A 14030-nucleotide genomic window follows, 5' to 3' on the forward strand; every position below is an offset into this window, starting at 1 on the left:
AGTGGATCGAAGTCTCGATAGCTCAAGTGGTAGAGCAGCGGCGTATTTAGCCGAAGGTCGTGGGTTCGAATCCCGCTCGTGACCCTGACTTCTTTATCTCAACTAAAAACGTTAATTAATTGAAAGATATTAATTGGTCAAGCGGACCACGAAAACTAGTGAATTTAATAAGTTAAAATGAAGTACACTTCACTAAAGCTTTCCGTGGCCATTTCATTTGTCGCCGAGAATCAAATAGATTACACGATATTTGAAAAATGGCAAAAAGGAGGGAAAATTCGAAAGGTGCGGTTGTGATGAGAAGTTAGTGACCGAGTGGATCGAAGTCACGATAGCTCAAGTGGTTAGAACAGCGGCCTGTTGAGTGGAAGGTCGTGGGTTCAAATCCCGCTCGTGACACTGACTTTTTTTATCTCAACTAAAAACCTTCATTAATTGAACGATATTAATTGGTCAATCGAACCACGAAAACTAGTGAAGTTACAAAAAAGGTTATAACCATTTAGTATTAACACTTCAATATTTAAATATTTGTATATTAAAAGCGCTTTAAAAAATAAACGAAATATTCTCCAACTTTCTTAACAAAAAACCAATTTATTTATTTAACAATAAAAGAATAAATGAATTTATTATGGCTAATAAAATTGATAAAAAATAGGGGGTTGACAATGGTAAACGCGCCATGTACATTTCAATTTGTGTTAACAAATTTTATTTACACATCATATAAAATAATAATTCTTTANCCTTCCGCAACATACAACTCATACCTTCGAAAGATCCTTTCTGATCCGAGCCCCTAAACTCTGGAACTCCCTTCCCCTTTCTATTCGTCACGCTGCCTCCTTTTCCTCCTTTAAATCCCACCTGTACAATCACCTCCTCTCCCTCCAAGCAGAGACCTCACGTTAACATTTGTTATTTTTGTTTAATATTCTCGTATTTTTTTCTGCTGTCCTGCCTTATTGGTATACATTATACCAAGATTTCTATCTTCTTTTTTTTTACTTTTAACTTCATAGAAGGAACTTCCTTTATTTAGTTCATGTAAATTATTCTTAGGGACACCAGTCCCAGAATAAAGTTATTTTTCTTCTTCTTTTCTTCGTCAAATTGGACTTTCACCCCCAAGGGTTCTCGTCGATGAACAGACCCTAGGGTCTATACTTCAGGGGAGTTGACCTACCCCGTTTTGCGGCTGGGTCACTTACCCGCTAGCCTGATGCTCAGGAGATGGTCGCCGTTCCTAATCATCGTGGTTATTCTACAACGGTGGCTTTCGAAAGCTAGTTCATTTCAGCCCTCAAAGCATGCAAACTATTCTAGCCTAAAACTAACCAACGTCTATAATACGGTGGCACAAATAAATACATTCACACCTATGTACATTGCACTCATTCTGATTAGTCGATGGAGTACTCGATCCAGGTTTTTCGAATTTCACCATCAGCCTCACCACTCACACTAATAAATTCGCGCAATCAAAAAAAAATAACCACAAAAAAAATAGGATAAAATAAAACAGATCTGTATACAACAAAATCACACAACGTCCTTTAAAATACGGAACTGGGGACCTAGAAATTCGCTGCTGTGCCCGAGAACAATTCCTAAATTCCTGGGCATACCTACCCGCTCTTTGGATGGAACCAAGGCATGACCAAGTTCTGTTATGTGGGACACAACGAGCAACCTTTCTCTGCATAAGGAGCACCTGCGCGGGCTTTTGTATGACATCTAAAATACATTGGCAGTTTACTTTACATGCTTATATTTTATATCATCTTATCAGTTTTATAAGTGAGGATTAATCCAAAAATAAAAATGTTAGATTGAAAGTAAAAAGAGTTGCTTTGATGGAGAAAGCTATACTACTGCTAGTACAAAACCCTACATCCACAGTGTTTTTTTGCAAGTTTTTAAAACTTATTTATTATTGATACTTATTGTTTGGATACAAAGAAGTTCAAAATAAAAAGATTCTTAGTATATACTGTTCTGTTGCCATCCTTTAAGTAATGTATTGCAATATCCGTATAATTAAAAATTTAAATATAATTGAGTAGTCTTTTTACCTCCTCATAGCCGGCGTTCAGCGGCATAAACTCTGCACTTTCTTCGGTTGCATATTAAAAAATAAAATAAACAAATATAAACCTTCTTACAACCGCCTTAATTTGAAAAGGGAATTCTTGAAGAAGTTGAAAGTACCATGTTAATTATTAGATTCACGAAGCTTAAGAGAACCTCTACAGCTTACTATTCAATTACTTTCTCCTATTTTTTTTCATAGTTCGAACAGCCAAGCCGACAACTTATTATTTTCCCGGCTGACCTAGAAAATTGCACGACAACCTCAAAACATAGCCTATCCACTCGTGTGGACAACCCACGTCGGAGGGGCCTTTTAAATTCCACACCCTTAAAATCACGCACGCGGACGGAATTTTGTTAAACGATCAAGGTGTCCTTTTTGAACCGTACGCCGATAATAGCGTCGGAAATCTTGCAGTTTTATCCCTTCAGCCAATATACTGAGTTGACCATTAATAAACGTTCCGTGGCTATGGAGCAACTCATTTTTATATATACATAAATGTGTGGTGATTAGTGACCGTTAATCGATATTTATTTATAAATCGTGAGATGCGGTCTGGTGTGATGTAGGTTTCAGAAAAACATTTTCTTTATCGTGCCAACGTTTCGATCTTTATTGAGATCATCTTCAGAGCCTGGGATTTACAAACATTGTTTACATATAACAATTACATTTTGGATGTGGAAAAGTTACCGACATCCTTCCCCACCCCTTGAAAATCCAACGTATATAAACATAAAACATTAAAATCTCACTGGCACTCTCCACACGACACGCAAGAATGGCACAATTACACAGAAGACAAACACTTTGAGTGAGTAGAAATACTTTGTGAATATTTAAAAAATATATTTTGCATTGCATAAATTCACTTTTCTACATCCAAAATGTAATTATTATATGTGAACAATGTTTGTACATCCCAGGCCCTGATGACGATCTCAATAAAAATCGAAACGTTGGCACGATAAAGAAAATGTTTTTTTGACACTGACACCACACCAGACCGCATCTCACGATTTCTAAATAAATATATACATAAAAATGTATTAATAAAAAATGAACTTTATAACATGTTTATAATTGAAGATGTTGCGGAACGGAAGCAGTGATCTGTGGCCGAACATGATTAATCCTCGGGGACCAATTTCCAAACCGCGCTAACCACTCGAGATAAGATTTAGCCACGAATTTCATCCTTTGTACGCTTCTCGAAACATAATTTTTAACGTCGAGGCATCTTTTTCTGGAGAATATTACAAACAGTGTTTAATTTAACAAAAGTGAGCTTTTTTTTTTATCGTACGCCGTTTCTCTCTGGTTTACGTTTTATGTAGGCCATATGTTTATAGGGATTATGCGTGTACTAACGGTAGATTCTCATTAAGGACTGTCGTTCACTGGACTTTTTGTGCAAGGGATATTGAAATATATACTAGGGATATAAATACAATCGGAAATCGGCTTAAGTGTAAAGTTTGTATTGATGTGGTTAAGGAATAAACGTCTGGTTTGTATTTCTTGCACACTTCGGGTCTGTTGGATAGTCTGAGTAAAAAAAAGCTGATTCCAGTTGGGTCCTTTCTTTTCATTTCGTATAATATTAATATTATTATTATTGGATATTAAATTAATTATTTAAAAAACGCTTAATATTTCTGGTATTTGGTAGTTATCGGTTTTATACTCTACCTATTAATGAGTATATTTCCTAATTCCCTCTTTATTTCATAATTGTTATTGAATTGCTCAAACATCTAAAGCTTGATTCCACTAGATCATACTCATAGGAGTACCATGGTAAAATAAATTACAGAATACATTGGAAAACAAAGTTGAATACAGAATTACAGTTTTAGAAGCACAGCTGGATTATGAGGAATTATAATTGAAAAACTAACTTCCATTATTTTTGGTGTCAACGAGTGTAATTCGGGAAATGTTGACTTGTCAAATCAGTTCAATATTTGAGGGAAACTGAATGTATAGATTTTTTTTCTTCAAATTCATTTTTAATTTCAAATTAACCATTTTAACAACAAATAAATCCTTTCTAACATCAAATTAAACTTTATTTTAACTTTACGTTTATCTTCTTTAATTATAATTTAAACCTTTTTTAATTTCAAATTTACACTTTATTTAAACCATTTGAAATTTGAAAAATTTAAATGCCATATGAATGTTAATTACAATTAAAAGTTGTGTTCAATCAAATAAAAAGCATAGTTTTTGTTGTTGTAAAACTTCAAAATTTACAATTGATTCGTTTGTAAAATAACATATAAAAATTAAACTATTATATATAAATAATTATCTTTTATATGTAATAGTTAAAAAATATCTTGACAAAAACTAAAATATACAGGGTGAATATCTTTCCCCCCATATTTTTGTTTATTGGTGCTTTTATGGGAAAAAGTACGAAATGAGTAAAATTTATATTCTGTAGAAAGCAACGTTTTCTGAAAGGTTTTCTAACGCTGAATTCTCGGTCCGGATGATTTTTAATTTTGAGCAAAAATTCTTGTTATTTGAAAAAAAAAAAAAAATCTGAATATTGTTATTGCGAACACCGAAATCTCTAACTACATGAAGTAATGGTTAATTTGACGAATTAATTTATTTAGCAATTAAATTGATTATCAATTAAATAAACTTGGATAATAAAAACAATACAATAATAGATAGACAGCGGTAGGTAACCTCACCGTGTGTATTACAATTTTTTGTTAAGAAATTTCTTAATCTATAAAAGAAAAATCCAACATTTCAATTATTAAATTTATATAATTTTTAATTTTATTTTTGTTGACTTCGATCCACCCGGACACCAACTTCCTATTTCAATCCAACCTTTTGAATGAACAATGGTAAAAAGGAGGGAAAATTCGAAAGGTTGGGTTGAGAAGGTTGGGAAGTTGGTGTCCGAGTGGATCGAAGCCACGATAGCTCAAGCGGTAGAGCAGCGGCGTATTTAGCCGAAGGTCGTGGGTTCGAATCCCGCTCGTGGCACCGACTTTTTTATTTCAACCAAGACCTTACATAAAGATTAATTAATTGAAACATGTAATTTGGTCAATCGGACCACGAAATCTAACGAATTCTTAGAATTGATGAACGGTGGAGTGTGCGGTTTTCAATCCTTTTAAAACGATAATTCATATCACAGAAAGTTGTTTTTAACGATAAGGATTTCGAGCTTACAGCTCATCATCAAGTTGAAGAAGTTCTACAACCATGTCTCTCGACATGAATTGCAAAATTGAACCCGCCGATCCTCCGCCAACACGACGTTCCAATGAGAAGCTAGTTTTTAAAGCCGCTCAATTTTGAACGTGCGAAAAGTGGAAATTATAACACAAGTAAACATTATATTAATATTAATAATAATAATTACTTGTATTATTAACATATTAAGGTACAAAACAAAAATTAAATTAAAATAATACCTCAATAATAGATTAGTAAATTAATGATAAAATTAATAAAAATTAAATTAATTAATTTATTTATTTTGGACATATAATATCATTTACGTACATATTTAAAGTAGGAGGTTGATCAATATCGATTATATTATTAATGCATTTATCTCCATGTTCAATTTTACTTTTTTTGAATTTCAAATTTCTCAAACCAATCTAGTTCCCTCCCTTTGTTGAAACTATTTAACACTGTTGCATTTAAATTTAAATTTAAATTGTGTTTTGCTTCTTTTAGATGGTACTTAAATTCCGAAAATTCGTTTAATTTAGGCAAGTGTTCTCTAGCTCTCGTTTTTATTTCTCTACCGCTTTGTCCTATATATTTAATGTTGGAATTGTTTCTGTTAAGTTGGTAAAACCAGCTTTTTTCCAAATTGTCTACCTTGTCTTTAGGTTTTGAGTGGATGTTTCTAAGTGAACACGTTTCTAAAAGCTATTNGGTGTGTACTGTTAGTGTACTTATGTCAGTGTAAGTGTAGGTAGGGGGATGTGTAATATGTGGGTGGACGCAGTTTACCCTCATGCCCGGGAGGTCTAAAAGCTATTCTAAAACCTTCTTGTTTAAGAATTTTAATAACTCATTTACGTTTTCGTAGTCAATTGACCAAGTTACATCTTTCACTTAATTATTCTTTCTAAGGTCTTGGTTGAGATAAAAAAGTTCGTGTGACGAGCGGGATTCGAACCCACGACCTTCGGCTAAATACGCCGCTTCTCTTGACTACACTTGAGCTATCTTGACTTCGATCTTCTCGGACACCAACACCCCATCTTCACCTACAACCTTTCGAATTTTCCCTCTTTTTGCCATTTTCAAATGTCGTGTAGTATTGTTCTTTTAACTAGCAACCTATCAATAAATATTTCTAGATATTCATTGTTTTTTGCTAAGGTTTTAATAGTTTCGAATTCTTTTTTTATAGTTAGCAGGTTTTAATGGGAGTTTTAACATGACGGTCTATGAGCCAAATGAAACCAGCAACCTTTTCGGTTGCTGTATATTCCGCCGCAGCTTCGCCCATCCACGTTTAACTATTCATGCAAATAAATACATTCTTGCATATAGAGCCTTTCAAACAGTTTCCACAATTAAACATTGGGGAGGCACCGGGGTATTGGTATTTCGGCCATGTCTTGCCCTCGTAGCACTATACCCACATTCACTATAGTAATTAACCTAACTAATTTGATGGGGTACTTTTTACCAAACTAATTTCTAAATCAGCTCTGAGCTAAACCGATTTTGAAGTTCACACCCACCTTCAAATAACAAGTTAAATAAAAAAAAATCTTTTCTAAATAATAAATGCGCAAGCGGCTTTTTCATAAGAGTAGCAGGAATAATTAAAAGGGCGGGAAAAAGCGAAGCGAGACGTAACTTTTTTTTCTTTGATCGGCGTCCCGTCCCACGGAGACGAGTTGATAACCGCCGGGCCAGGCACATGATGAAGATACGCCCGCGTGCGATCGAGTAAAGGAATCAATACGTCATCTTTTTTTTGTCCTTTCCCAAACAAAAATATGAATTAATAAAATCCGGCCGGAGCAGCGGCTTCCAAGCACATTTTCTCGGCACTCTGTTCTCCCGGGTGAATTTATTCCGGACACGACAAAATTCAACCCAAGTTTATTTTTTTTTACGCTAAGTAACCTAATAGGTCTAGAACATTTTATGTCGAATGGAACCTTGCCCGTTTTCAAAATGACTCTAACGATTGAGGTTTAACTCTGATAGAAATAGAAATCTAGAATCCTGATGTAGACGACGGTTTTTTTATGGTGGGGTTTTCAGAATAATGTTTTAAACATTGATAAAAGCTTATTAGCCGAAGGACATGGACTGACGCCTATAATTTGGTCCCGATAAGTGGAATTTGTCGTACAATTTTTTTTCTCTAAAAATAAAATGATGTAATGATTAATCGATTAGGTTTCCGATTGACCAAATAAATTCTTTTCAATTAATTAATCTTTAAATAAGGTATTGGTTGAGCTAAAAAAGTCAGTGTCACGAGCGGGATTCGACCCCACGATCTTCGGCTCAATACGTCACTGCTTTACCACTTGAGCTTTCTTGACCTCAATCCACTCGGACACTTAACTTCCCATCTCAACCCCACCTTTTGAATTTTCCCTCCTTTTTGCCATTTTTCAAATATCGTGTAATCTATTTGATTCTCGGCGACAAATGAAATGGCCACGGAGAGATTTAGTGAAGCATACTTCATTTTGCTTATTAAATCGATTAGATTTCGTCGTCCAATTAACCAAATAAATTTTTTTCAATTAATTAATCTTTAAGTATTGGTTGAGATAAGTTACGACAGCTCAAGTGGTAGAGCAGCGGGGTATTTAGCCGAAGAACGTGGGTTCGAATCCCGATCGTGTCACTGACGTTTCATCTCAACCGATCTAAACATCAAATACTATTTCTAATTTCAATTAATCTCTTTTCAACTTCAAATTAACATTTTTAAATTCAAAATTAACCCTTCCTTTAAATCATTAAAAGAACTTAAAAGATATTATGAATTATAGGCATGTAAAGATAAATTCCTGTATATTTCGCGAGTATTTGTTTAAATATAAAATACTTGACCTTTTATAAGAGCATATAGTTAATATTTACAATTAAGAAATGAGATCGGATGAAATATAAGCATGTATTAGTAAAATTCTTAAATATTTGAGAATTTAAAACAAATATAAAATGCGATCTTATATAAAATACTACAGGCAAATTAATTAAAATTAAAATGTCAAATAACATTAAATATAAAAACAAATGATTCTTGTAAAATTCAATTTTTTTATATACGATTCTGTTCGTCTATAAAGTAATGATTATTTAATAAATTATCGAATTGTTAAAAAACCTATTTAATTTTATGTCTTAATTTTAATTGTAATTAATTGTCAGAGGGTTTTCTCAATTTCTCAAGAAAAAAACAGAAATCTTTATTTGTCGTTTATGAAATACTATGCTAATCTATTATTTTGTTTACTTAGATGCAAAAAAATTACCAACGTCAGCCAACAAAACTAAAAACTTATGGGTCCATTTATCCTATATGTTAGAAAAAACTCAGTAATAATTTAAGGGACATTTTATATCCTTTTCCACTTTAATTGCAAATTGTATCATTTTTGGGTTTGGATTTGGATTTGTATAGGCTCAAATCCGCACCTGTACGTGCCTATATACAAACATGTGCCGAGTTGAGCCTATTGGCTTCTCGTAGTCCACCGGCAATTCCAGCTTTTGCTATTTTCAGTAAATCGCTGGTAGACTCAAGAGTCACCCGCCCCGGGTGTTGGCAGACCTCAGTTCCGTCCAGCCACCAAGGTTGGGCTCCAGGGGAGGGGTGCTGTCAACAGCCAGGTCAATTCAGCACCCAACGCATGCCGTTCCAAACCCATTCATACTCACGTTCATTCGTAAATACGTTCACTCCTATTTACATACTATTCGTTCAATTAGGGGATGGAGTACTCGATATTTTTCTATCACCCTTTAAACATATTATAAAACTAACCTAACTGTGGTTCGATGGGGTACTCCATATTCTGCATTGTCCTTTTCATATCATACATTCACGCTAATAAATACATTCACACTCACACATCCTTTATATGTATATTTTACAACTGACGTAATTGAGCGTCGATGGGGGTCTCGATATTCCGACATCGACCCTCTCACATCACACATTCACGCTAATAAATACATTCACACTCAATACAAACTAGTATACGCAATTATTATTACTATATACAATAGAACAACCCCGTTTCCTCCAGGAATCTGAACAGGGGACTCAAATACTCGCTGCCCTGCTCAATTCTTAAATCGGATGGCATTCCTGCGTGCTCTCTTTATAGAGCCAAGGAATTCCATCCTTCAGTTAGGTGGGACACATCGAGCAATCTTTCTCTGCATACCGGACACATACGTACGTTTTGGCCCAAAAGTAAGTGTCCGTGTGTCATCCTCGCATGGCCTATTCTTAATTGAGTGAGGATGACCCTACTTCTAGGAGTCAGACCCAACCGAGGGCACCCATCGATAGTGCTATTGATACGCAAGAGCTACTCTGTGCCCATTGACGCTGCCACCTTCTTTTAATCATGTTTTTTATTGCATCCTTAACTTCAGAGGATCGGATCACGGTGATTAAGTCCGGAGGTTGGGACGTCCCGGCCTTAGCCGCCTCGTCCGCTATTTATCATATAGAGTATAGACTAACAAAGCTCAAGTACTTTATATTTAAAACAAAAACTCTCAAATATACAGGGATTTTATTTTACATGTTTATATGCCATGCCATCTCCTGGCTATTTTTTTAGTTTCTTAAAACAGGGCTAATTTGTAATTTAAAAAATATTAATTTGAAATTAAAAGGCCCTATTTTACGTTAAACAAGTTAACTTGAAATGGGAATAGGTTAATTTGTCGACAAAACATTATATGTGGCCTAAAAAAGTATCCATCACTGTTCCATGTGTGTATTAAAAACGATAAATGTATAATAGTGAATGGTTTTATTGAAAATTCAATCAAAAATTTATTAAGTTTGTGGAAAATAAACACGCCTTAAAACTGGGTTAATTTGTAATTTAATAAAATACTAATTTGGAATTAAAAGGCGCTAATTTACGTTAAATACAATATACATCACATACATAAATAAATACATAAATATACATACATATACATAAATAAATATAAATATACATACATAAATATACATCACTGTTCCATGTGTGTATTAAAAACGATAAATGTATAGTAGTGAATGGTTTTATTGAAAATTCAATCAAAAATTTATTAAGTTTTTGGAAAATAAACACGCCTTAAAACTGGGTTAATTTGTAATTTAATAAAATACTAATTTGAAGTTAAAAGGCGCTAATTTACGTTAAATACAATATACATCACATACATAAATAAATACATAAATATACATACATATACATAAATAAATATAAATATACATACATAAATATACATCACTGTTCCATGTGTGTATTAAAAACGATAAATGTATAGTAGTGAATGGTTTTATTGAAAATTCAATCAAAAATTTATTAAGTTTGTGGAAAATAAACACGCCTTAAAACTGGGTTAATTTGTAATTTAATAAAATACTAATTTGAAATTAAAAGGCGCTAATTTACGTTAAACGAGTTAAACTGAAATGGAAATAGGTTAATTTGAAGGAAAAACTGTTAATTTGAAGGCAAGAAATTATATGTGGCCTAATAAAGTAAAAAAATTAAGTTTGAAAGTTTGAAAGTTTTGAAAAAAGTTTGAAATTAAAATTACAAGAAATTAAGTTATATTGACCGTCAAATTTCCTTTCCTATGTTCTCAGTGATTATTCCGTTATAAATTTTTTCACGACTCAAATTCAAACATAAATTTATCAAACTGTCTTGAATATGGCTTTATGATTTTAAAACAGCAGTTGGGGTTGATAGGCTGCAGACAAAATTAAGTTTTTGGAAAACAAACACGCCTTTAAAAATCCGTATATTAATCCAGATATTTGAAGGGGAAACGGTTTTTCAAAAGTTAATCCAAGTTGAAACCAAGTGTGGGCCGAAGTCGCACGAGATTTCCTTTGACTTGCTAGCTTGGATAGTACAGCTCATTGACAAGTGGCGGCCAAAAACGAAAGATTTGTGAAACAAAGGGGCCGAGAGAACCCCATTCCACGTACCGAAATTATTGCTTCTCCGTTTCGAGACACTTGAAGAAGGCCGAGTGCCATTAAACTACAGGGCAAACACCAGGGAGAAAAAAAGATTCCGTATGGAAAAAGACATATGTTCTTTACTGCCACTACAACCAGGGCGAACTTTATTCCGAGTCGCGTGCGATTTTTCAAGATCGATCGCTTTGGACATTTTCAAGTTTAAAACCCACCGATTTAACAAACTGAACGATTATTTGTACTTCATTAGTAATATTAAGAGCGGGAATCATAGAAAAGTAATAAAAACAATATTTTCCCGTTCGGAAAAGCATTATTATATTAATTTAAAAAAATTCAAAACTGTTAGCCTATTTCAAAAAATTGAATACTTGCTGTAAAATTAAGCATAAAAACATGCTTTTAAATTTAAATTATTACAATGGTTTAATAATCAAAAATTTGATTTTTTAACTAATAATACAACGTGTTATTTTTTGATTTATCATTTGAACTAATGCGATGAGTAAGGAGAGGTGAAGTTGAAGGAGGACCGCTATATATCTTCATTTATTTATTTGATTTTCCTGAGGAATGTCCTGAGGAAATACTTGTCTAATTCACAGCCGAAAATAATCATTCTCTTTTTCAAGACATGCCATAATGAACTATAAAGTTAATTCCAGAGTTCGTGGTCCGATTGAACGAATAACGTTTTTCAATGAATTAATCTTTATATATTTTGTCTCAACCAAGGCCTTATATAAAGATTAATTAATTTATAATGGTAATTATAGTTAGTACTATTTCTCGATTTTTCATTCCGTTAAAAAAACAACCAAGTATATGTAAATTTCTATATTTTAGCTCATCACCTTAACCCACGTTTTATTTATGTCTATACTAATTTTATTGGTTACATAAGCTATAATAAGGATTAATGTACTAATCACTGTTTACTAACAAACGAAGTTTAGACATTTTTTTGGATCTTTTTAATGTTCCTTTTAGTCGGTTTGCATTTTTTGTAATCCCCTGGTGCAATTTTTCTCTGTTTTCTTTACTCTGTTAATTTTGTATGCGTCATATTTCGTTACTTTCTAGGAAGAAAGGAAATCATTGCGTTAAATTGCTAATGGTTTTGGCGTCACGTCCGAAATATTCAGTGAATGCATTAAAAATTTCCAAAACCTGAGAAAATACAACATGACCTTCGGTGCAAGAATATAAAGGAGGTCTGGGTAATGACCAAGCATCTGGCCAAAGGAGAATATAATATAGCCAAAACACCTAGGAGAACAAGATCAAACATAGTATAGTAATATAATATAGTATAGTAAACATAGTATGTCAGAATAAGTCCAGAAAAAAACAAAAGGAGAAGTGAGTTGAATACGAATCCACGGTGCCGGACAGACAAAACCATTAAAAAATTAAAGAACTATCGCCAAAACATGAAAATCTGAGGGGCAAGATTAGGAAGATACATAGTTGATATATTTTGCCCTGAATATAATTTTTGTACAAGTGAAATTATTTTTCTCAAGTTTTTCTCCTACCGAGTTTCTTCAGAAATCACAAATATGGTGATAAATTAAAAATGACTCTCCTAATCTGGAAGAAAATAGGGGATTATGAGCTTATAGCTACAAGCAGTGTCAAACTTGGCTTCCGTAATTATATTCCGGAGATCCAAAATAAAACATTTGATATCTTTTTGCTTAGGTTTATTCTTAATTTACCCTTATGTTTTTTCTTCTTCTTCTTTAAATCATTAAAAAAATTTATTGGTATGTATTTTTTTTCAAAGTTTTTAAATCTTGTCACTTTTAAAATTAAAACTGTAGAAATTTTTGTTAGCTATAACTTGTCCACTACATTCACAAGCATGCTTGCATACATACAGAACTTTTTTTTTCATATCAATTTACAGGGTGCCCCTGAAAAAAGCCCATTTGTAAGTATGTCGGGTTCGAATGCAGGGCCGCTGGATTCGAACCCGGGACCTTTACCTTGCAGTGATGAACGCCGTGTCAACGCCTAAACCGTTGCGGCCACCGACACCCGCGGTTATTATGTTTCTCGAATATATTGGAGACAAAATCTAAACCTTGCTGGCGTAAACTCAAAGAATATAAATCAAGTAATCAAACGGTTGTAATAGCCTGGACATTGGATAAAATCGAGTGGAATTGTGAGCTTTTTAATGAATGCCGAACATTGAGGAAGAAAATTTGACTCCGGCGGATCCACCCAAGGAAAAAGGTTTTTTATTTCAATGAAAATTCGTATTTAAAATTTTAGGATACATATATCGAACTTTATTAGAAATGTCCTTTGGTTTTTGTGACATTCTGTATAGATTCACTAGTTTCGTGGTCCGCTTGACCAATTAATATCATACAATTAATTAAGGTTTTTAGCTGAGATAAAAAAGTCAATGGCACGAGCGGGATTCGAACCCACGATCTTCGGCTTGATACGCCGACGCTCTACCACTTGAGCTATCGTGACCTCGATCCACTCGGACACCATCTTCCCATCTCAACCACACCTTTTGAAATTTCCCTCCTTTTTGCCATTTTTCAAATGTCCTGTAATCAATTTGATTCTCGGCGACAAATGAAATGGCCACGGAGAGCTTTAGTGAAGGATACTTCATTTCAAACTTATTAAATTCACTAGTTTCGTGGTCCGCTTATCAAGCCGAAGATCGTGGGTTCAAATCCCGCTCGTGCCATTGAC

The 14030-nt window shown here is 33.6% G+C and overlaps 2 non-coding genes across 2 annotated transcripts; one reads left to right on the forward strand and one right to left on the reverse strand.

The window, feature by feature from the left end:
• The first annotated feature begins 325 nt into the window (after positions 1 to 325).
• Trnan-guu lies at positions 326 to 399 on the forward strand. Its single transcript has one exon. It is a non-coding gene; the product is annotated as a tRNA-Asn (tRNA).
• A 13327-nt stretch (positions 400 to 13726) lies between these two features.
• Trnad-auc lies at positions 13727 to 13799 on the reverse strand. The gene has a single exon. It is a non-coding gene; the product is annotated as a tRNA-Asp (tRNA).
• Between the last annotated feature and the right edge of the window lie 231 nt (positions 13800 to 14030).

This window comes from Cimex lectularius, unplaced genomic scaffold (assembly GCF_000648675.2).
Source record: "Cimex lectularius strain Harlan isolate CLEC.00 unplaced genomic scaffold, Clec_2.1 scaffold102, whole genome shotgun sequence".
Taxonomy (NCBI): domain Eukaryota; kingdom Metazoa; phylum Arthropoda; class Insecta; order Hemiptera; family Cimicidae; genus Cimex; species Cimex lectularius.